The 21954-nt window shown below is 32.2% G+C and overlaps 1 protein-coding gene across 2 annotated transcripts in view; it reads right to left on the reverse strand.

The window, feature by feature from the left end:
* LOC110993761 (gamma-aminobutyric acid type B receptor subunit 1) overlaps positions 1-21385 on the reverse strand; it is a 102703-nt gene extending 81318 nt beyond the window's left edge. For both annotated transcript variants that reach the window (XM_022260129.2, XM_045630411.1), the window contains exon 1: positions 21076-21385. The gene's annotated coding sequence lies outside the window, so the exon portion shown is untranslated. The remainder of the gene's footprint in view (positions 1-21075) is intronic.
* Between the last annotated feature and the right edge of the window lie 569 nt (positions 21386-21954).

Below are 21954 nucleotides of genomic sequence, written 5' to 3' on the forward strand. Positions count from 1 at the left end.
TGGAAAATTAATAATATTTTCATCCATTTTCTTTGAAATAACAACATTTACATCTGCAGGGGTACTGGCAGGATTTGAATCACTCATACAAAACTTCTCTATTAATTTTTCAATGTAATCTCTTTGATAAATACAGATACAATTATTTACTCTCTCTATTGCCATTCCCACAAAATATTTCAATTTTAATTCTTTTATTTTAAATGTTTGTTTCAAATATTCTATAACTCTTTTAATCATTGAGGAACTGGAAGAGACTACAAGTGCATCATCAACATAAATTATTATGAATACTTTCACCCCATTGAAAATACCTACATAAACACAACTGTCAGCCTGAGATTGCACAAAACCATATTTTATTAAAAACTCAGTGAATCTTCTATTCCAACAACGAGACGCCTGTTTAAGTCCATACAGTGATTTATTAAGTTTTAGAATGCAATCATTTTTAAATGAAATTCCTTCTGGTACTTCTATAAAAATATTCTTTTCCAAATACCCGTTCAAAAAAGCAGTCTTTACATCAAACTGTTGAATTTCTAAATTATATTTAGCTGCAATAGAAAGGATAATTCTTATAGAGTCATATCTCGTTGTTGGAGAGAATATTTCTTGATAGTCAATATCTTTTATTTGATTAAATCCGCGTGCACATAAACGAGCTTTAAACCGTTTTACCTGATCATTTTCATCCTTTTTTATAGCAAAAACCCACTTTGTAGTAAGCGTACGTTGACCAGACCTCTCTACTGGAGTCCAAGTATTATTCTCTTCATGTGCAAGCAATTCTTCATCAATAGCTTTCAACCAGTCGTTTCTTTGTGGACTTTTCATTGCTTCAGCATACGTTTGTGGCAGTGACAGTTCAATTAGGTTTGCTTCAAAACGTCTATTAATCCTTGGTCTCAAATTTATGTTGCTTTGAATTAAATCATCATCTAATTCTTGAGAAGGTTCATATGTAGGGTCATTACTATTACAACTCAACATGATATCTTCATTCTCTGATGATGAAGTTTCCACAAGAGTATCCTCTACATTTGTTTCTTGCATTTGATTTTGTTGTCCTAATGTCTTCACTTCATCGTCAATGTATATTTGTGTAATATTCTTCCTTATCTCTGGAACATTATGTTCTTCAAAAATTACATTTCTTGATATTTTAACCTTTTTGGTTTCTGGATTGAACATCCTGTAATTGTTATTATCATACCCAATTAGTATCATTTTCTCACTCTTTTTGTCAAGTTTAGTTCTTAGCTGATTAGGAATATGGACATATCCAATACTTCCAAACACCTTCACATGGCCTATATGAGGTTTGATGCCGTTCCATAATTCAAATGGTGTTTTCTTAAGAGTTTGGCTGGAGGAAGTCCGGTTTAATAAATATACTGCACAATTCACAGCCTCAGCCCATAATTCCAGTGACACATCCCTTGCGTACAACATTGAACGTGCACTCTCCACAATGGTACGGTTCTCTCTTTCAGCACGCCCATTTTGTTCTGGTGTATATGGCGCAGTACACTCATGAATTATACCTTCTTTGCTGAGATAGTCATTGAAGGTCTTATTCACATACTCTCTTCCATTATCAGTATGCAATATTCTGACACTATGCATGTACTTATTTTTGATCATAGCATTGTATTTCATGAATATGTCCATCACATCACTTTTATGTTTGACAAAATATACATGCCTGTAACTTGTAGCAGCATCCTTAAATAATATAAAGTATCTCATACCTTGGATAGATGTATGACTCATAGGTCCATAGACATCACTATATACAAGGTCACCTGGCTGTAGTTCTCCTCGTATAGATTTGTGAAATGGAAATCTGCACTGCTTTCCATATGCACATGCTTCACAAACAAAATCAGTTTTATCACTGTTATTCAGTTTCAAGCCTTCTACCACATTATCAGCACTCATACTCTTGATTTGTTTTAGGTTAACATGTCCCAGTCTTTCATGCCACATTTTAATGTTATTTTGATCACTTTGAACTAAGTTACATGTATCTGAGACCACAGCTTTAATTTTCAATTCGTATAAATTATTTTCTGTTATTGTTGCACACATTACCAAGTCATTTCCTTTGTAAATGAATGCACCGGAGTCTTTCTTGATAATGATATATGATTTACGCATTATCACACCTTCTGAGAACAGATTTCGTCGCAAATTCGGAACATACAATACATCATGTAGTTCACTGTTCTCCCACTGTCCATTGACACATCTCTTTATTAACACCTTGCCAATGCCAGCCACTTCCACTGATTGTTTGTTTCCTAATGTCAATGATTTCTGGTTACATTCCAATAGTTCTACAAAGAACTCCTTTCTATAGGTCATATGTGCAGAGGCACCACTGTCTAAAATCCACACATTGTCTTCAGCTTCATGGAATTTGGTTTCTACATTAAACGCTAACAAGTCTGCACCTTCCTGTTGAGGTTTTCTATACTTGGATTTCTTTGGAGCACGACATTCTCGAGAAAAATGTCCTCGTTTCCCACAATTATAACATTCAAATCTGTGTTTACTGTTTTTATTTTGATTTGAATTACTAGCATTTCTATTCAGCTCACTTTGTTTTGGGCTATTTTTACATCCTTTCTTAGCCACAAGAAGAGCGGTTTCTTGTTCTTCTTCACACTGTAAACTAGCTTCTTCATCTAACAAACGAGCAGTGAGATTGACAAGAGTCTGTTGCTCTGGATCCAAAGACATCCACGCTTGACGGAGTGATCTATACTTATGAGGCAGTGTTCCAAGTATTTTTGTTATCACAGCCATTTCACTAATACTTTCGCCACTTTCTTTTAACTGCTTGGCCAATGATTCCACTTTAGAAATGTGTTGAGCTACACTGTCATTTGTAGACATTTTATACTGATAAAACTTTTCATGGATCAACATTTTACATAATTCACTCTTCTGTTCGTATATTGATTCAAGTTTTGTCATTATTTCCTTAGCAGTTTCACAATTTTCTATTAAAGTTATTTGTTTGAAGTCCATCGAAGATGTTATAATAAACATGGCCATGCCATCATTCTTTGTCCATTCAACATTATTTCCAGCCGGTTTAGGCACTGAAATATCAATCCCTTTTGCTTTTAGGGCACACTTTATCTGGAATTTCCATTGCCTAAAGTTATTTCCATCAAATTTTTCTAAGTTTATTGACCGCATTGAATCCATTTTGAGGTTATTTTGTCAATTTCTTCACAATACGATTGTAACTTTTTCTTTGCTATTTTTCTTAAAACTTTCAATTGCAGAATCTACTGGGCCCATAACCTGAAGGATTATGGGTCGTTTATCAAAGAAACGATAGTAATTAGCACAAATATAACTTTTATTTGGTAAGAAGATGAATGACAGCAAGAACACTTAGTTACAATCAACCTTCATATATAGTGTTGCCACCTAGTTAAATTTTCAAAAACTATTTTACTTAAATTGCTCAACACTTTTATTATTTAGCTATGGAATTCGTAAAGGTAAAATTGAAATAAAGTACTATTAACAAGCGCTCATTTCTAATATTACAAAGTAATTATATGGCATTGCATTCGTATATCAACTGAAAACTTACTTAAAGTAAGTAGTTGATTATTTAATAAGTTCAACAGCGATACGGAATACAACAAAACACGAGTGTGTATTTCGTATCACTACGTAACGCTACGGCGTAGATCTTGCTACGATACCATTAGTTTACGATTGGTACGGAAAATCGAAAACTAATGTTCTATATCCAAGCTACGCTAATCACGTACACAGTAACAGTAAAATATATATTGTGAGCTCAAATTATTTATGCAAGTTCACTGCAGTTCTATTTCCGAACCAATTCGATTTAGGGTCCTTCAAGAAAAGAGCGTGGCAATTCTTTAAAGGCCGGCAACGCACTCGCGAGCCCTCTGGCATTTAGAGTATCCATGGGCGGCCACTTAACATCAGGTGAGCCTCCTGCCTATTCGCCTCCTGTTCTATAATAAAAAATCAATGAAATATTTTAAAATAAATCCCTAAACTGATTCATCAAAAAAATCGTGGATAAACTTTTTCAAGCTAGCACAGATAAAAGGTAAGATTAAAATTCTAAGAGTTTTACTAAATAAACATTTAAGTAAGAATCTTTGCTCCGTTTTGGGAAATTAACTAGAATGGACAAGACAAATTCGGTAAATGTAAATTAAATGTCAAAAGGAATCTTCAAAGTGAATTGAAATGGAAAGATAGAGAATATAAAATGGAATTAAAGACAATGTATCTGTAAAAATAATGATATTTTATGGCGCTATTTGTTCTCGAGATCAAAGAGGCCATTAAGTGGGGGCAGTTGATTTATTTGCGAGTAAAAATATTTTCTTACTGAACAGACTGAACTATTTCTGAAGTGTTTGTTTGTAATATTGATTCTTGGACTGTGTGACTTTTTATATTAGAATTAATTATTTGTGATGAATTATAACCGTTGGCATTATTTAAGGACTTAAGATATAACCAGGATCTACAAAGGAATTTTTATTCAATTTATTATGCTCTTGGGGAAAAGAAAGGATACAATATTTAAAAATGCTATCAAAAGCTAAACGGGATACTTTATTAATGATACGGGACTTACGCTCAGATAGTACAGTTTTGATAGTCGAAGCATGTATTCAAAAGACTGGCAACGCACTCGCGAGCTCTTGCGTAACATCTGGAAAGCCTCCCACCCGTTTGCCGATTACAGTGAATGAATATTATTTTTAATCGAAAAACACACATTAAATAAAGTATTATTATAACGAATTATAACTTTATTTACATAAGGAGATTTCGAGATCTTTTTAAAAGTCATGTTCAGCAAGAAAAACGTCAATTAAATAAGTTATTTAAATACCTAGCCTTATGTCGTACTAAAGTCGAGGACCTAATAAGCCTTTACCTACTAGCTCGAAACAATTATTTTTCGCCGGGAATGGAATCAAGCATCTCATGGCACACCATATACGTGGTTCATTCACTAATTATAGTTCAGATTTGTTCTTTCTTTTTATTGCTTTTTAATTTCTTGAAGTTTCACGCTTTTGCAACGCTAATTGAAGACTTATGCTAAAGTTTTTGCGAACTTTATATTGTAAGCCTAAATACTTATGAAATTTTTCTTTGAAAGTTTTCAACAAAATTAAAATATTTTAGAAAATTTATTACTTAAAGGTATGTTTCTTTTACAGAGTATTTCATCTCGACTATCAAAGTCGTTCCTATCTTTCTACATACATAATACATCTGCTTTGAGGGGCAGAGTAAAACTAATAGTTTATAGATCACACGTAATAAATGTTTTTAAACAGATATAGATCAAATTTTATAAGTTTCTCGCCTATGTAAATAACGATTTAAATCTTTTGTAGTCGCGTAACCTAAAGTCAATATTCCATAAATATTCTTTACAACGACAGACAATTACGTACTTATCTATTCAATCTAGCAGTGCCCTTGAACATTCACAAAGCGACCTACTGTTCTCCAAATCGCTATTCATTCCACCTCATTTCCGTGACACAAAAATGGTAAATCCCAATTTTCATTTTATTGAATAGAAAACGTGCCATGCGCTCACTCGTAATAATAGGAATCGAGTATTACATGGCTGTGACGTCGTCGGCGTGTGACATTCAGTTCACAGTGTAACACGCTTTTATAGGGTTACTAGTTTTAATATTGAGCCTAAATGAATTAAAATTTGGTTGCTTGTACCGAAATTAATTAATATGTTTAAAAATAACATTCACATTTGGATTGTGAGGAGACCAGACTAAGATTATTATTACAACTTAGATTGCATCTTAGTCATATTTATCTTTTTCTCCTTTCTACGTATGTCAGGCATAGACAGCGGCCCACATGCTAACAGAGCTTTAGCCGAAAAAAACCGTGGGATTGGAGGTTGCCACTTTTTTTACTGTTAAAACTATTACGTTATTAAAGTTTTATTAATCATGATATTTAATATTTATGGAAAATAATAAAAGAAACAAACATACACTATTACGAATACGGATTTCGATTCTAATTCTATTTTAGTAATAAAACATTTTATTATCAAATAAACCAGTCAAAATAATTAAAATTAAATAATGGTACCTCAAACATATAATATTACTGAAACAGTGTACGAGCACAGTATAAATAATTTATTCAAATTTGATATTAACCAACAAATTATTATTCAAGCGTATCTGACTCAGAGCGACGCTCTTAAAATTATTATCGGTTGGGGAGCGTTCTTAATTTTCCGAAAATTGTTAAAATATTAATCGATTCATTTAAAAGCTTAACGTTATCTACTGTAATAAATAAAGTAGTACCTTAAATCATATTATACAATATTTCACTCCTAGCCCATTTAATGCATATATTAGCTTTATATTGTAGTTAAGGAATAAAATAGTTAACAAATGCCATGTTTATGTTTAAGAATTTAATAACTTAATAAATACATAACAAAAATAATTATGAAAACCTTCAGTCTAATAGAAATTAATTATCTGTTATCCAAGAACCTTACGTATTTCAGAATAGCTCGAATAATCTGAAAGATTTGTTCATTTGACGTTTTCGAATTGTTTAAATCTTGAGCAAATACGTAACAAAAGACTTAACATTGTATTCCGTGACTCAATATGTAGATCTGTGGAAAGCGAAAACTAAGCCGCGACTTTCGTGAGGGTCACTGAAACCTTCAGCTTTCATTAGACTGAATATAAAAACTAGATATTGTTTGTAATAATACTGCTTACAACTTTTAGTGATATAGATTGTTCCGTAACCCGGAAATGAAAGAGACGCATAATAAATAAGATTTCAAAGCGTCCTTTGAAATTTGTACAAGAAGTAATACGTTTTAAGTAATGCAACATCGTCTTTATAATATATATCTGCGTGTTTCATTAATTTAATAGGAAAATACGATTCTTTTCCAAAAAAAAAATATGTGCAAGTACCACGTGGGCTTTCTCAAGTCACCAAAGACAGGTTTAGCCTAACTAATATAGTCTTAGAAACGTCTCAAATTACATCAGATAATCACTTGAATTATTTTAAAACAAGAAACCTTCATTACATTTGTCTAATTAAGGTACAAAAAATGTTATTTATATTGAAACCAAGTTCGTGTGCTCTATAAATTTAAGCCTGCAAGTGCTATAAGCCATCTGAGTTATTTCAACGTAAGTCAGCTTATTAGGAATTTTTAAATAAAACTTTTCCTTGAAAAATAAAATAGTATTGTGGCGTGTTCCTTGAGTACGGAATGGCCTTCACTCATTGTGGGGAAAATTGAGGGCAAACTAGATCTTAGCGATAAAATGTAATACGAGTTTATTCAAAGAATACTAAGTTCTCGTATCAAACTAGACCCTTATATACTAGCATCTTCTGTACAAAAATACTTCTGCTTCTTTAAATGTCTTGAAGATTATTTTAAAAACATTTTATCCAATTAATACGATTATTTTCAGTAGTATAATTAATTCGACTTAGGGACCTTCAAGAAAAGAAATAAATCTTAAAAGGCCGGCAACGCACTCGCAAGCCCTCTAGCATCGAGTGTGCATGGGGGGCGGTATCACATAACATCAGGTGAGCCTTCTGCCTGTTTGCCCCCTGTTCTATTAAAAAAATAGTACTTCTGTCTTACTTAATTTAAATATAAAGTCGTTAAAGTTATTCTAGCACAGTTCTCACGAGTCAAAGATACTTAGAAAGGCGTCTCCTTCACGCTCTTACCAGTGAACGATGAGAATACGGGACATTAATATTTACTTAAAAGTTAACATTAATCTTTAGTATATATATGTATTTATATATATTTCACAATGTCAACATTATTTTTAATAAATAAGTACACCAATTCGGCTTAACAATTAATAAATTGTAAAAATGGTAAATATATCAGTCATTCAAATGTTGCGTAAACATTTGAAATGAATCGACTTTTTAATTATAAATGCTACTAAATCTCTCATAGCTTCCCTGGAGAGAAAAGTTTTGTAGAACGCAGAAACTAGAGCAAGTTGAGTAATAATAGATTATTATTTCAACTTGTATGGAACTTTAACTTACTGTAATCCAATCATCATTAACTTAGGTAATCTTGATAGTTGATGCTAATGTAAGTGCTCGTATATACTTCTAGAAATTGGACCACTTTGAGTCCAATCCCAAATGTATGCTATCGTAGTGTTTTAGTATTTTAATAGTTCTGTAGTTCACAACCATACACAATCTACGATGCGCATACTCACATACGACATTTGAATGGAGTTAAGTTTTATGTAAAAAGCGATATATTGAGGCATTTTCTCTTGATCAGTAACAGTCATTTGCTTTTCTGAAATTGTGGTAGTTTTTGGCGCCATGGATAAGCTTAAAATTTTCGGATATGAGTCGGATGTAATACCGCTGCGCAAACAACACGAAACATAACCGACGTGTGCGAACCTAAATTTGCTTGCATAAACAACGCCCATTATTGGTTCAATCGTTTTTCATCAGGAAATATTCGGTCGTCCGGTAACCATTGTCGACTACAACGAATTGACTGCGAGTGGAAGCGGATCCAACTCAATCTACGGTTGAGAATTGAAGAACTAGCATCCAATTGGAAAGATTAAAAGCTGAGTGGTGACCAACAATGAGACTTACGGGGAGGGAATACGGTGTCGGACTATGCAAAGCACAACCGGATTGGCATAGGAACGAGGGAATTCTGCGACGAAAAGTAGATCCATAGTGGACAACGACTTTTTAGGGCATCTTATTAAAAATATTCCTTATAGGATAGGATGATGATGGTTACTGTTACTCATCGACTCTCATCTCTAATCTTCTTACCGAATAGCATAACCATGACGGCAGATGTCAAGAACTGCGAAAAATGAAGAAGAATTGCTAATTCAACAACCAAGACTGGTCAATCGCTCTTTCCCATTGCTTCTTTTAATATATATATTTTATTTTCAAATAAAAAAAAAATCAAAACCCCAAGTACAAAACCCTTTCGCTGACTTTATCGCCTTCCGTCCTAGTAGTTACAAGCTAAAATTTAAAAAATATAATTAATATAAAAAAATACATTTTTTTTAAATGTTCATATAAATCTCTAATTAAACAAACAAATGTGCATGACGCTCACCTATGTAAAGGTATACCTCAGCCCGTGGACACTCACACTGCTGCTCGCAAGTGCTTTACTTATATATTATAAGATAAGAATGTTATGGTAAAGGTCTCTATTTTTGTTAATACCTATATAGGAAGTTTGTTACAATATTATCAGCTGAGAATAATGTTTATTTGTGTAGAACACTGTTATTTATGTTTAGGTTGTCATTGTTGATACAACGTTCAGTTTGTTTTGAAAAGCAAGCATTTCAACACGCAATCTTGCATGAGACTCACAAAGCTGTTTAAGATGTATATGTTATATTTGTACCAACTTTAAAGAAAACCCGAAGTCTTAAGCATTGTTTATTCTTTATTAATTGGAAAGTATCTTATAAAAAGAGTACTCATAAACAATTTAGAAAATTGGTTTAATTAATATTTTTATTTTGTGTTTGTTTGTATCAACAGATAAGATTTAATTACGTAAAACTCCTAAATGCCTAGATTGTCATATGATTTGAAGGAACACAATTGTATAATTATACATATTGAATCTTTATATATATAATTCTTCTGTGAGTGTGTATGTCACTGAACTTCTCTCAAACGACTGAACCGATTTTGACGAAATTTTTTGTGTGTGTTCAAGGGGATCTGGGAATGGTTTAGATTCACAATTTTGTCCACTGGACAATGTTTTTTGAATTAATTTTTAATTTATAAGTAGTTTTTATTAGGATTTTGGAATGTTTTACATTGGATCCGACAGACGGCGCTACCATCGCAGAGTCAAATTTTAAATAATATTCGAATTTTAATTTTAGTCTGTCCCGACAGTTAGCGCTGCGATCAAATTAAAAAAAGTTTTGTTATCATTGTGTTATTGTAAACCATGTGCTGGATCGTTAGATATTGTCATAACATTTGAATAATAATTTACATCAAAATGGTCCAGAATGTTTTAGCTTATTAAAAAAAGTTTGAAATTTTCAAATTAAAGACGTGTAGACAGGACAACGTCTGTCGGGTCCGCTAGTATTACTATAAGATGGCTGGAGATAGGAAATGTTATAATTATTTTAATTACTAACGTTTTTTTGATATAAATGTTTTTGGATTTAAATAAAACTTTAATATTATGAGGTAATATAACGATTTTGCTAGACTCGGAGTACATACGGGCGATCGGCCTGTCTCATTAAAAGTATTTAACTTATTCAACTAGTTATTCTCACCTTTCCTTCGTGAACCCTAACATCAAATTCAATAGAAATAAAATCCCATCAAGTAACTCTTCCTTTCTTAGAACCTTAAGCTATTTACAAAAGGGCTATGAATTTTTTCCCTGTCTTTATCCGTTGAGATCCCACGCTGTTTTTCTTTCAATTTCTTCTGTATAAGCATTACCAGTCCTTATCGACCCTCAATATAAATTCAGAAATTATCGTGATTTGCTTTGTTGTCTTTCTTTGTGTTTTCCTGTTAATTTAGGTTCTTGTATTTTATTTGTGGTATTGCACTTCTTGCGCTATATTCTATATTATTTTTATTAACTTTCGTCATTGTATTGCACTTAACTGTGAATTAAATAATTTAATTATTTAACATCCATGATGAAGGCTGGTTCCTTGATTTTTCTTGACGAAATCGTAAGGCATCTAGAGTAAGTAAGTTTCTGACGTTTGTTAATAAATCGTTGTTGTTGATATAAGCTCCTGTATATTAAATTAGGATTTAAGTACTAAAAGTTAAAAATATTAAGTTAAACGAGGAAGCGCTAACCTAGTTCGAAACTATAATTAGTTTTGAAGCTCATAAAAAGTACTTTTTAGATCATATATTTAATATCGGCGTTAACGAAAGATTATATAATATTTTTTCACCGAAAATTGCAATGATAATAACAGCCTTTATTTCCATCATTTAATTATGAGAAAAATAGTTTCATTGATTTTGAATTTAAAAAAATAACTTTTAACATTAGGTAAAACACACAGCAACATTTATATATACATATACATAATATGCTTGTCGAAAATCGCAATAGTATTTAATAATAAAGCCAATTTTTCAAACCAACAACAAAAAACTTTCGTCCCTATTGTGCATCACTGTTTTTCACACATAACTTTTACGTATAAAGGTAAAGCCATACTAAAGTGTTTTAAAATCCAGTCAGCATAACCCGGATTACGAGGGCATTTGAGAGGACGTAAGCAAGATTACTTAAGTACCTTATAATAAAACATTAAAGGTTGCAAAGAGTACTAGGTACTTTTTGCCCTGATTTGGAAAGTTTATAAGTTTGTATTATCATTGTTATTTTTAGATTATAAATTAGGTTTCTCACTGCACTTATTCACTTTTTTTTGTTTTCTTGAATTAGTAGTAGCCTGGAAGAAAGCACCGCCCGTTACACCATGTCTTTCATTTTGTAGTTGTGTGTTAATATATTTAGTTTATCCTTATGCAAAAATGTATATAATTCATTATTTACTCTACAAAAATATCTGATTGTTCAGTATTCAATGCTTCACACCGTGTATTTGAACGTCCCGGCTGATCAAGTGGCCACAACACTTAGCAAGATCACCGTGCCAAAAAGAACGTACAAATAAAATATAAAATAAAGTTTAATATAATTATAGTTGAAATGTATTAAAAAAAATTCCATTGGCGAATGCTAATTATTAACTACAGAGATGTTAAACCATAAAGCAAATATAACCAAAACAACAGAATTACTTCTCTAAGTGAAATGGTATGATTATATTAAAGGAAGACGTGCTCCGTTGCTAATCAAGTTCACGCTTCAGTTGCTGTATTCAAATTGAAATTATAACTTCAGCTTCAACCTCCTCGTAAAGGTCTAGGAACGCTTATACAAAACGGAATTTTTTCATGAATTTTCATCGCAGACTTTTCTAGTTACATGATAAGTTATGTAATATATTTTAGTTTCCAAGCTTAAACTCAAAGCGAAAGCCTCAGGCGTGTGGCTTAAAAGGCTACTTGATGTTCTGTGTAATCACTTATGAAGAAAATTTACAAAAATGCTGAGCTAAAGCAGTGACTTACGCCCATCATTTATCATACATTGAATCACTCAGATGTCTGCCAGACGCCTTATAAATATTTCATATATACAGTTTTTTTTATTACTGTTAATACCAAGTGAAGATAGTTTAACGGAATTACGTCCAATGATTATTCGAGATGTTATCGCATATTCTTCTATAAATTCTTAATAATATATCATAGTTTTTATAATATGAAACGGGGTAAATAGAAATTCGTACCATAATTAATAGTAACCAATGATAGCCCGTACCAGCATTTGGCAAAGAGTAGAGTATTAAGCAGTGATTTACGTATTTGCCTTACAAAGATATATAGGCTTTTAAAATTGCGTAATAGCTCTGCTATATCTCCTTACAATTTGTGGCATATTTCTTTAAATTTAGAAAATAAGTAGTGAAAAAGTTGAATTGGTAAGTTATGTAAATTTAAAATTATGCACCAGTTCAAACTATGTATTTTCTGTTAGACGTATCTTTGTTTTCTTACTATTTGGTATGTAGATCGAGGCGGTGTTGCTAGCCGTTTTAATTATTTAGAATTTTGTCTCGAATAGGGTAAATAAAATTTCCTGAGAAATAGGTGGTAGTTACTATAATAACACAAAAAAATCTGTGCATTTCCACATTTCATTTCTTTTACTAGCTAATCACTAAATTTAAACTTTGTTGCTGTTGGTAACCAATCTAGGACCTCGAGGTTAACGAATAGCATACTGTGCCTCAACAGTGTATTAAGGTTTAAGCATTATTAAACACTGAAATAGGAGTTCCGATGTAACAAAAAATTTCTAGGGCCTTAAACGCTTTCCTACAGTTTCATTTCCCCATATTAGATTCAGCGATATCCATTTTAAAACCTTTCACGTACGAACTAACGTGTAAGTCACCACGAGTGCCTTTTACCGTAAAAGCACCTAAAGCTAAAGTGAATCAAACGGGAAAACGAATTTTAAAACGCCAAAACATGTAGATGCTATTCAATTTTATAGCGGTGCTCTTAGAGCTGATAATAGAATAACGTTGATGTAGAAAGTTGTTTAGCTAAAAACAAATAATAAATAAAGATTTATGGTCTGGTATTTCGGATTAGATAATGAAGCCTGAACAAAGTTCTGCATAATATTACCAAAATAAAGTTTTATAATAATCTGCAGATGTGAGGGATTACGTAGTAGTGAGTAGTTAAGTAGTATAGCCTTCTTCTAATACATGATACTTCACATCACTCTAACCTAAATGATCTGATAATTTTAAACTTAGTTCTAAATATGGTTGTGTATCTATGATTTATTGATGGTGTTAAAATAACGACTACAATGTAGGACGCGAGAAGAAAAAAACCATAGACCATTTATATCCGGTTATATATTTAACTTAAACTTTAAACGGCCTACCAATATAAAATTCAATAAAATATTCATATGGACAGTGTTGCCAATAATAATTTAAATATTCATAACCATAAGATGACTTTGTAAATCCACGGACATTATTAAATCCTGTCTGTCAGCTGTCCGCTCTGACAGTTCGCTAATGCTCGTAAATAATACAAGAGGAACAAGCATTCGTGACAGGCTAATTAAATTATTCACTGAATTCACTTATTAGGTGTCTAGATAAAGGAATGCATTAGAGTTTAGATATAATGAATCGAAAGGTCAAAATGAGATGGCAAAGGTTTTAAAACAATAAAATAACCGAAGTATATTTAAAGTGTACATCCATATAGCATTTTTGAAAACCTTTTAAGATCTCCCTAACTGTAATTATAGTTTATCATTTTATCAAAGAAGTTGTAATCGTATAACGGTTTATAGATACTTTTTGTGAACTAGTGACTTACATGGGTCGGTTAACAGACATCTTGACTCAATGAACAAGTTTTTGATATCATAGCTTGTGTTTGATTATTGTTACAAAAACTTCAAAAGTAATCTTCGTTATCAAGAGCAAAAATTATCTTACGTTAAAGATATTTCTTAAAGTGACCATTTTGTGCAGGTAGCATTATAATCAACTTTAAACTTTGTGTCCAATTACAACAAAACCATAGGTCACTCGAAAGGCGAGAAGGGTAGAATCTGTTACGTTTCAACAGCCTCGGTAATGTAACAGAAGTTATCCCAAGTGGTCAAAGTTGGCTGTCTCTTTGAAACATTGCCAAAGTGTGAAGGACCGACGGACCACAAAGACGACCGCTACTCAACTAACATATCATCAAGTTAGTCACGCAAACCAACCTTTGCTAATTCGTGATACTATGCATACATGCGTCGGAACTGTAACTTACACTAATTAAAACCTAGATGTATTGCAGTCAAGGGCTTGAATTAGATACTATAATTGCCCTGATTTCCATATCTCTTTCGTCTCATTCTGTCAGATTGTCTTTACGCTGCGACGAAAAGGGACTGATTTATTATTAAACGGGAAAGTTTCTACTTCATCTTTAACTATAAGTTCAATTTTGGTTTTAGTTGCTTTGGTTAAGTTGGTGTTTGACTGAAATTGTTCTTTTCCAATTAAGAAATTAAACCATCTAAAGACAGTGCTCATTTCATACAATTTTATGAACGTTTTATAAAACAATTTATTTGTATACGTCATGTTTGAACATTGAATAAATTTGAATAAGTAGCTATAAATTTAATCCTAAAAACCTCAAAGAAGAAAACAGAATATAAAAGCCACGCAATAATTGAACACAATGAAACGTTAAGGAAAAAGGGTAAGGGATTTTGTTTATTACTAAATAAAACATCGGTCAAGCAGGATCTGCCCTGTTGTTTATTGGGCAGTCAAAGGCTTGTAGGAAAAGGCATAAAGTCATAGTGGATTTGGAATTAAAGATTGGGAGCGCAATGGATTGGGTTTTACGAATTCGTTCAATTCTTTTAAAGACACTCAATTATGAAGAGACAAAGTTAGTAACAGAAATATATTAAAAATAAATATATATAAAGTTATTATACAACTAAATTAAGTCACAACAGCAACAGTTCAAAGTTACTAACGAATTACCAATATAATAAAATGGAAAAACAAATTAAGGCGCCTAGTTATTTACACTTTTAAAAGAAAATACCTGATCCACAGCGATCGAGATCTGGTTTTAATTGAAAAACTTTTATAAGAAAATACAAAGTGAGTTTTCGAGATGCTTCTACAGATTTATTTTCGTTTACGATTGCACGTAGAAAATTGTCTCTCAACAGCTAAATTCCTTACTTTAATACTTGAGAGGAACATGATGTTATTCTATTAACTTTTATTAGGTAACGTTATTTTTATTTTACTAAGGCAATAAGTTACAGGAACATCAAATGTTTCATTTGTTTTTATTTATGGCCGCTTAGTAACTATAAACGCAATTGACAATTTACTGAAATATGACCCAGATTACGACATATTTGGCTCAAAATTGCTAGTGGAATTTAAATTTTTGTTAGATTTTTTGGTAATAATACAAAAATAAATATTACATATTAAACTACACTGGAGTGTGGGTCGATTTCAGAGGTCTCCGTAAATCGACGCAATATATGAAACCACACAAACTCTGACACAATAATAACATATAAACATTTACTTGTTGTCCAAATTAAATTAAGTAATAAAGTGTTAAATAAGAGTGCAATATATATATATTGTATATTGTAATTCAAGTATATACTTGAATTCATTTGAGAGAACATATTTCAAAAGTAGTTTGGAGTTTAACTCAAATAATCAAAGTTTGCTGACATTTCAATTAAAACGTAGATTTGGCTTAAGAAAATGCCGAGCTAAGCATCACAAAAACTTTCGTCACTCATTGAATTCAGTCTTCATGACATTAATATATTTTTGACTTAACTTACTTTATTAGTAACTACGGCATTATAAAACATGTGACGTTATTATTATAGTTTTACTTATGGAGACGTTAGGTAGATTAAATTCTCCAACAATTTTTTAAGAATATGGTTAATCCAGTAACGTTTAGTGATAGAAAGATTCTATTTAAAGAAAATAGTTTAAAGTCGCATTAGTAAATATATATGTTTAAATTAGTTATAAGAAAGTAGTTAGTAGGAAGACTTGTAAAAAGAGAGTCGGCATAGGGTTTGTGCAAAGTAATATAATTCTTAAATATCCAATGCGTCATTTCATTTATTCACAAATATTGTATACTTTGACGAATCAAATAAATGATTACTGTCCAACTATCTGGTATAACGAGGTCATCAATATAACGGAAAGGGTTAGAATACTGCTGATACATCAAATCCCATAAAGGTTTCCTTTCACAGAGTATGGTATAGGGCTCACACTGTAACTTAGTCTTTAATACGCCATATAAATAGTGTCCGAAGTTCTTTATAGTTTTGATTCAAAAAAATAATAACATCGTTCATGGTGTTTACAACGATCGATTATCTTATGACTGCGTGTTTTTATTGTAATAAATACCATAAGCCGCTTGGAAAATGACGACGTCGTTGACAATTAAAATCGTTCTTCATTTGAATATAGTCAAGTGAAGTGAGTTAAAGCTGGGAGTTACTGCTCAGAAGTAAGAAGCAACCGATGGCACAAAATCATGTTCCATCTCTCACCTTCCATTGAGCTCACCAAGTTTCTTAAAGACCAATAATAAGCCTTTCAATTTGATTCCATTGATTGCGAAACTGAAAGTCAGTATATATATCAACGCTCAGTTGCTGGCTGAGGCATGTCTTGGAGGAGAAAATATAGGGCTTGTTATAGGGCTTGTAACCTTCGACTTAGGAATAAATTGGAAGTAATAAGTTGACCCTAGGCCAAGACACTATGAAACAGAGAGTTCAAACGAGTTTACCCTTGCACTGATCCGAATAAGGAAGTCAGCCCCGAGAGAGTCACTCAACTAACGGAAGTATATATAGTAGGTGAACATATTATATCACTTTGTTTCATGACGGTTATCTGTGAGTGTTCGTGCCTGACCATTTGGCTGAAGTTTTAAATCAACAGCATGGCCACTGACTGATTGCGTTGGTGAAAAAATCATGTTTCGTCGATAGGTTCGTCGGGATATTTTATGTTAAATAAAGGAGTGTAATACGTACTTATAGCTTTAGTATTACAAAACTAAATTAAATATTTCATCGGATAGATTGTTTATAATATCAATAGTATATAACTTTGAAATTACACAATCATTAAGATAGAAATTTTCGGTCAAATGTACTCTACTAAATTAGGATATCTCCTAATTAGTTGCTTCCAAATGAAGCATGCAATAACATACGTGTAGCCTCTTGAAGTGTAACATCGTAGACCGCTACGGCTAGCCTACGCCGTAGCACAATGCAAGATGAGAATTCGTGTTAATTTAATTGTATAAACTTGATCCTGGATAAAAACCAAATATGTAACCCGAGTATGATAATTAATTGAGTATAAAGATTTAAATTATCGTTATACTTATAAGAAAACGCCAGTATGAGATGCATAGATTAACATAGAGTTTCTTACAGCGATATTTAATCTTCAATGTCAAAGATCTCTTAAATTATTCTAAAGCTCATAAAGATGGCTTCTGCTTTAATTATTCTGCATTTGAAAAGCCGTCGTCGAAACGGGACGAAATCGATCTCAATAAATTATTGTTGCCTCAATGAACCCCGAACAGTTTCCAATCGGCGATAATAGGAACTAGGTTCTATCGTAAATGTGAGTTCAACTGGGTTAATAATTTGTTACATGTTCGTTTATCGATGTAATGAGCAGTGTTGGCCTAGAGGCTTCAGCGTGCGATTCTCATACCTGAGGTTGTAGGTTCGATCCCGGGCTGTGCACCAATGAACTTTCTTTCTATGTGCGCATTTAACATTTGCTCGAACGGTGAAGGAAAACATCGTGAGGAAACCGACATGTCTTGGACCCAAACTTTAAACTGCGTTAATTAAATATATCCATGTGTAAATAAGATAACAAATCTTATTGAAACCTAATTGTTACAAACGTTAGCAATTTTAGTATTCAATACATCGTTAAAAGAAGGGACTAACATTTTTTACTTCATACGTGACTCGGCGAATCACGTCGCGATCGAGAAACTCAGTGGAGAAATAACTTCTGAAGAAACTCGAGGTCGTATACGTATTATTTATTCATACATTCACTGGACAGCCTTACCAATCTACCTTTATTCACTCCATAAATATATATGTGAAGTTATGAAGGGATTAACGAATCAAAAAATATCTAGTTGAGCCATAAGTCAAAATGCATTTTTTGTAAATGAAGTAATGTAATATTATTAAAATATATACCTACATATTATTTATTAAAGTCTCAGCAAAAACTAAATACATATTCTATTCGAAATGACCACCTTTGGCTTTTATACAGGGCAAATTCTTCAAAGAGATCAAAATCTTTTTGTTTTGTTGTTTCCAAGAGAAATTTCGCCACTGTTTGCTCCAAAGATTTTTCAAGAGACTCAATATCACCGTGTCGAGTAAGCCATGTCTTCTAAAACTGATCATAATTTGAAGTCTAAAAAGTTAAGGTCTGGGTTAGTCCAAAAAAAGGTTGGAACATTGGTTGTGTAGTACGTGCCTGGTACAAAATCCTAATGCAAAGTCCACGGTATATTTTTAAAGTGCGTTGCTGAGAGGTACAAAACAGGTTCCAAGACTGTATCTTGATGTTTTCATCGGTAAAGAGCCGATTCTGTGCTTTTCATCTGCGTATCGCGAGAGAAGGCGTTTTGATCGATCCACTCTCTTTAATTGTAAGGATTTAGGGCATGTCCTGTTTATCAACGATGAGCACCGAGCTTCACGTTTTGTTTTATAATACGCGATAGAGTCCTAGCGGGAACCTTGATTTCTCGCGATAAGATTTTTGGCTTCCAAATGGAGTTTCAACGAATTCTGCCTTTAAAAGCATTAACAGCCTTTGTAGTTTTAACAGCTTGCAGCCGCTCCGATATTTTCCAGTCTTTGATAGACAAAGTGTTATAGTATCTGTTAATAGTAAGATATACGAACATATGGCTGATACCAAGCTTTTAAATTGTCTGGAATATGACCGATGGCTCCATACCCACTTTGGGCTAGGCGATCACTACAATCCTGTTTTAAATAATGAACCATATTGTAATTAAATAAAGAACGAAAAAACATGTGTAATGATGCAAAATTAAAAGACGTTTTTAAAATGTGTTCGTTTTTTAAATACATGGTCCAACTTCAAATTTAAAAAAAGTCGGTAAACGATACGTTTTTATGTAACATAACAGCATTTATGGCCAGACAGGTTATATAAATCATATGATTTTAATAAACTGCTTGCTGCTGTTTCTACTTATATTTATCTCTGCGTTGATGAAAATTTATAAGCCTGTGGCAAAAAGTGGTTGCCTGCAAGAAGATCGCTCGAAAGCGATAAGGCCGCTAGTGGCCCTCCTTTTTATTTAATTATGTCAATTGTAGTATGTTTCTGCACCGAAGTGTTAACACATAAATAAATAAACCTTTAAGTACCTTGATATTGATTATGAATTAATTTAAAAAAATCTTGGTTCCGATGGCGGAACGGAGAGGAGCGGAGTGGAGAGGCTATCTGTTTATTTTTTTTAATATTCTATTTAAATATATTTAAGTGTAAAACAGATTTACATAAAACCTAGTATCTGATACGATAATGATTATCAAAAGCTTGGGGATTCTTGTAAATATAAAATTAATAGATAAACAATACTCATATGAAAATTTGATTAACTTGCTGTTTAGCTTAACTAAAAAGTTCTCAATTTTTGCTAAGTAAATGAGAAATGAAAATCAAAGAACGATACGGCAATCACTCACTCGATGTTAAATATGCAGACGAGTGTATTGATTGTCTCCAAGAATATCGGCTGGAAAACCCCGAACGCTCACTTTTCTAATTTTATAGAATTATGGTAATCAAGTATACGCACGTTCTTAAAACAAACTGTTTATAAACATGCAACATCGAAGGTAATTAAATGAAATATGTGTATAGTTCTACGATAAGTGATTTATTAATGCGTAATATTTATGTAAAAAATATGCGACAAATACGCTTGACGGATTAAGGTTCTTAAGAAACCTCTTATTTTTCAATTTTAAGTATATAATCCCAATTACCTGCTTATTATATATAATTAGATTCAAATAGTTTTGTTTTTTAAAGCTGTGATAACTGTTCAAAAATACAAACTTTATTACTGATAAATAGATCAATAGGGCTCTACTGTAATTGTAACTTATCCAACATCTAAGTAGTGGGTATAAAATTGTTATATTATAGCGTCAATATTTATGAACCCAGCAAAATCTGTTTCGATATGAAAGGGTACACCCGCCAAACTTTCTTTAGCGTTATCCCTTATAATGTAGGGTCGTCATTTTTTAATAAAATTGTATTCGTAATCAATTGGCCTATTTTTATGACAAACATATTTTTCAATATCAAAATTTTGGGGTTTACTATAAATATATATTTATTGTATATTTAATATTATTTTTTATGATTTAAAACACGCTTTTATACGTGGTGATACCGAAATATGTACATGTAATTTAATGCTTAAAATGCCTTAACCTTCTTTATTCAATCTACAATACATGTAAATTACAAATACATTTTATGTAATTACTTTTAATTTATTTGTCAGTTAACTAATAAATACCCCAACTCTACACTATAAGCCTGGTGCAATAAAACTCAAAGGTCCAACCTAATCTTTACGATTTGGGCTGCTTCAAACAAAATATAATAAATCCCTGTAATTAAGCAAATTAATAGTTACCTGTATTAAATTCTCAACCTCATTATTTTGGTTCAACAGCGTTCCAAAAATATCGATTCACGAAACCAGCATGTCGGCCGCCCTCTAGGGCAGACAGCTCCACTCGCTCTATGCACACATAGGACACAACACGTCAAACGGTTTCCCGCCACTGCTATTTCAACACTTGTCTTATATTAATTTAATTTTAATTACCCACTGCAGTTCGTTTCGCTTGTTATTGACATTTTAGGGGTTTTATTATTATTATAGAATAAGCTGAAACTTTCCCTATATTTGGTGAGGAAAATACAGTGTACCGACCGGGCGCTTGTGCTCGACCCGACTGACTGAATTTTCTACTTTTACCCGGCGCAAGCCTTCAACCCCTTGTAATCGAGCACGTTCTCAAAGATCCATGATGAGTAGGTACATATATGTAGTTTACTGATGAAATTATATTTATAGTTAAATGAAGGTTTTTGTTTTTAATATCTAACATTTGGATTAATTTAATAAATGTTTAAGATAACATTATCATAAAAATTTACACAATACATACTCAATAGCTCAATTATCTGGAGAGGATATGGCGATTAGCGCTTAGAGAGGAAATCACAAACAACTATTAAAAACCATGAATAAAAATGACCATGATTGAATTACTTAGTATAATGTTAATTTCATTTAAATAAATTTTCATTTCTATAAAGAAGCAATATGATTTATTAGTGGTGCTAGATAGCTGACAACTTTGATGAAAGTTTCAAAGAGATGCTTTAGTTAGTTGTGTCGTAGACCGTAGTACTTTTACATGTCTAAGAGTAAAGCTTAATAACTAATTACTTAATCTTAACGGAATTCGTTTTATTAATACTCTATAGTAATTAATACATAACA

Source organism: Pieris rapae, chromosome 12 (genome assembly GCF_905147795.1).
Source record: "Pieris rapae chromosome 12, ilPieRapa1.1, whole genome shotgun sequence".
Classification (NCBI taxonomy): domain Eukaryota; kingdom Metazoa; phylum Arthropoda; class Insecta; order Lepidoptera; family Pieridae; genus Pieris; species Pieris rapae.